Source organism: Peromyscus maniculatus, chromosome 9 (assembly GCF_049852395.1).
Source record: "Peromyscus maniculatus bairdii isolate BWxNUB_F1_BW_parent chromosome 9, HU_Pman_BW_mat_3.1, whole genome shotgun sequence".
In the NCBI taxonomy this organism is placed as follows: domain Eukaryota; kingdom Metazoa; phylum Chordata; class Mammalia; order Rodentia; family Cricetidae; genus Peromyscus; species Peromyscus maniculatus.
The window spans coordinates 21133119-21137311 of NC_134860.1; the positions used below are offsets into that span (position 1 = coordinate 21133119).

Consider the following 4193-nt stretch of genomic DNA (forward strand, 5'->3'; position numbering starts at 1 on the left):
GACCTTCACACAGAAGCCATGGCACAAATCATTTCCCAACTGCCTACCCACACACACTAGTAAGTCAATCAGTTTTTAAATGTGATGACTCCCAGTTCAACCTGGGCTCTGATTATCCTAGTGGGGATTCTCTGGAGGAACAGAACTAAAAAGATGAATGTATGATTATTAGATTGACTTACAGAATAGTTGTTACACCCGACACTGGCTGTTTCTCATCAGAGAAGCCAGCCACGAACCTGGTAGTTGATCCGTCCACGAGGATGAGTACCTCCAACAGTCTCACTTTAACACCAAAGGCCTGGAGGATTCCTGGAGAGCTGCTGGTCTTCGGTCCACACTGGAAGTCCACCCAGCTGGAGAGATGGCTCCATTGTTAAGATCACTATCTGTTCTTCCAGAGGCTCTGTGTTGGATTCCCAGCACCCACATGGCTACTCACCTTGGAAGTCCAAGGGAGCTGGTTCCAGTGTCAACAAACAGCAGCAATGGCACAGGGTAGATGCACTCAGCAGTGGGTGGGAAGGCCAGGCCATCGAAACACGAAAAAGCTTGCTTTCTTTCTGTCCTTTTATCTGGCTGTCCCCAGAAGGCGCTGGCCACAGTTAAGGTGGGTCTTCTCACATTAATTAAGGTGATTAAGACAATCTCCCACATATGTGCCAACAGGATGACCTAAGATAGAAAAATCCCACATTAACACTCTCTTCCCAGGTGATTCTCAGTGTGTCAAGTTGATAATTAAAACTATCAAAACCCTCATCCACCATTTGGAAAGATTCTGCACAGGAAGAATACTAAAAAATGGGAAAGAATGGGCACAGTGGCATACACCTGTCACTCCCAACTCTTGGGAGGAAGAAGATCAGGAATTCAAGGCCATCCTTAGCTACAAGGCCAGCCCAGACTACATAAGACCCTGTCTCAAATAGATGAAATAATAATGATGATGATAATAATAATAGGATAAATGAGCCAACGTCAATTAACTACTATGTTCTACAAAGAGCAACAAGTCCCTTACATGAAGAAAAAGGTGAGTCATTGCTTGCAGTGTGGGCTGGAATGTCTCCAGGAAGAAAGCTCAGTTACAACCGACTGTTCAGTCATCTGACCCTCTATTGTCTCAGCACTCAAGACATATATATTTTTATGACAGCCTTTAAAATATTGAGAAACATACCATGGAAGAAGAAAGTATATAATATACACACACCATTTAAGATTAATAATAAAGCAAACACAAAGCACTTCATAAAAGAAATAACAGTGAACATGAAAAGGCTCAGTATCACTGGGGGATGAAATATTTGACATTCTATTGTGGAAATGCCAACACACAAATTATCCTTGTTCATTTTTATTGCCATAGCTCTGTATTTCCCCACACAGGGCTGAGCAAACATTTTATCAGGAATGGTAAAGAAAGCCCACTGTTAACCATACCCCACCAAGTAATTTGGTTGCAGATATAACAAACAACCTTGGCAGCTGGGTACTTAGGATGGTTGCTGCACTCAGCAAGGCGTGAGAACAGCACATCGAGGGTGATAATGAAGCACAGTGAAAGTTTAAAAGGCTCCACAGAGAAGAGCACCTGAGTGTGGACCCTAGCATTCGTGTTGGGCGGCTCACAGCTGGCTAGAACTCTAGCTCCAGGAGAACCGATGCCCTCTTCAGGCTTCTTTAGGTACCTGCACACATGTGGCATACACACAGAGAGACACATATACATGAAACTATTTTTAAATCTTAAAAAAAATCAGTGTGCAGTGGTGATGGTGCACACCTTTAACCCCAGCACTCCAGAGGCAGAGGCAGGTGGATCTCTGGGTTGAAGGCCAGCCTGGTCTACAGAGTGAGTTCTAGGACAGCCAGAGCTACACAGGGAAACTCTGTCTTGGGGTGGAAGGGGAGCCACTGTGCCATTATACTTCCATCCTCCTAGTTCGAGCACTTGAAGCCCATTTTGAGAGACTGCAGTAGCAAGCCCACCCACAGACCGATGCCTTGGACTTGGGTCTGAAGCAGGTGGGACATGAAGGGAGGGTTTGGGCCACACTGCAATCTGATCTAGGCCATCTTCTAAAGAGCAGACCCAGTGAGGAGGAGGGCACAGGTAGGTCACGTGGGCCGGAGGCCTGGTGTCCCTCTCTGGTGGCCGTTTGGTCATAGGAGAATCTGTCGGGCCCCACCCAACTATCGCACAGTCCGTGAAGGGAGGAGTGAGGATTAAGAAATAAAAGAAAAAGACAGAGGCCAGAATAGCATCGGGAGGGCTCTGGGTCAATACCACAGTTGCCTTGAGTTTATTCCTCATGAGTTTTTTATACACCAGCAAGGGGAGAGGCAAAAGACCTCCCCCTCGCAAGGACATCACAGTTCAAGGTACAAGCAAATGTGAACACTTCCTTAATTCCCAAAATATCTAGTAGCATCCTGGTAACCAGGCCTTTGGTCAAAACATCCTATTATGCAACCTCGCACGGTAAAACAAGCTCAGACTCTCTGACCTTGAGTCAAGATGGAATAAGGCCACACTATGGAGCCTCTGTGGGCCCCCACAAGAATTCTCATACCTTCTTGTGCCTCAGTGTCTCACCAGTGACAGAAGCAGGGTAACGTTATGACAGAATGAGTTGGCATGGGAAGTCCCCAGAACAGAAGCAGCCACAGTATGCGAGAGTTTGCTGGGTCAGCAGTGGGACTCTGCAGAGGCCTGGGAGACACAGCCTTCCAGCTGCCCCCTCCCTCTGTGTCCACTCTGGCCTCATCGGCTTGCCTTCTGCTCTTCCAGTTGTACCGTCTATCCCTGTTCCCACAGGTTCGGGCCTTCACGGCACTTCAGGCCATCTCTTCAGATCCCCAGCCCCTCCCAGCATCAATCTGTACATGTTTTTAAAATTTTATTTATTTTATTTTACAATGCCATTCAGTTATACATATCAGCCACGGGTTCTCCTATTCTCTCCCCTCCCACCCCCTCCCCTTACCCCCAGCCCACCCCCCATTCCCACCTCCTCCAGGGCAAATCCTCCCCCAGGACTGCGATCAACCTGGTAGGCTCAATATGTTATTTCTCTAATGCATTTATTACCATTTGAAGGTTTTATTAAATGTTATTTCTTTGGTGATAGCACAAAGTCCCTCACTACTACAAATTATGTAGCCAAGTTTCCCACATTTGGGGCTAAATTGGAGGGGTCAGAACATCCAGAGTGCAATAGATAGGCCTCACCTGGAAAAACTACCTTCATGGTCATAGGCTCTCCCCTGACAGGTAAGTGTTGAAATGTGCATACACACACACACACACACACACACACACACACACACACACACACACTCCTCCTGTCTCAGAATCCCAGATGCTTCAACAGGCCTGAGTCACCATACCTATCTCTTACCTTTTGAAATGATTGCATTTTACTATGTATTTGTTATGGGCCTCCTTCAATAGGGGAACCGCCTTGTTCCAGTTTGCCCAGGACTTTCCCAGGTTTTGCTCTGAAAGCTTCTTATAAACTCCAGTCTAAGCAGCCTTTGCTCAGGGTAAGTTATCTGAGGTCAGGGACTAGCTCACTGTCATCTCTGTGCCTGAACATCAACTATCCCATAGCAGCTCCCAGTTCACACTCCTGGAATAAATGAAGAATCAAGTAGTCAATGCAATGGAGATTCCATAGAGGACACTGGGAGGCTGGGTAGAGAACACTCACTGGGAGGCTGGGTAGAGGACACTCACTGGGAAGCTCGGTAGAAGACACTCACTGGGAAGCTTGGTAGAGGACACTCACTGGGAGGCTGGGTAGAGGACACTCACTGGGAAGCGCAGCCCTCCGACTCAACCAGAGACAGACCCAGTGATACCGCTTTCATCATCTGTCAAGGCTGCTTTAACCTGCTGCTTTAACTGAGACTAGACGCCTGATTCTGGCACACTTACCTGTGTTTATATTCCTGTCTCCATGGTTACTCAGGCACCTTCAAGGTCAGCAGCTGCTTTGCACCCCAAGATCAACACACACCATGTCTGGAGACTGGGTGTCCATTTGGAAGTCAGCACAAAAGCACACGTCATCTCCTTGTGGACTGAATGCCTAGAGCCAGACTATCACAAAATCACACTTGGTTTGTCGGGGCTCTGAGCTTTCCCTCACCCTGCAAGCTATAGACAAAGAAAGGACGGATGG

General features: G+C 47.2%; 1 non-coding gene across 1 annotated transcript; it reads right to left on the bottom strand.

Annotated features, from left to right (window-relative positions):
• Positions 1 to 3131: 3131 nt before the first annotated feature.
• Positions 3132 to 3288, bottom strand: LOC121832482 (U1 spliceosomal RNA). The gene has a single exon (XR_006076136.1). It is a non-coding gene; the product is annotated as a U1 spliceosomal RNA (small nuclear RNA).
• Positions 3289 to 4193: the final 905 nt, after the last annotated feature.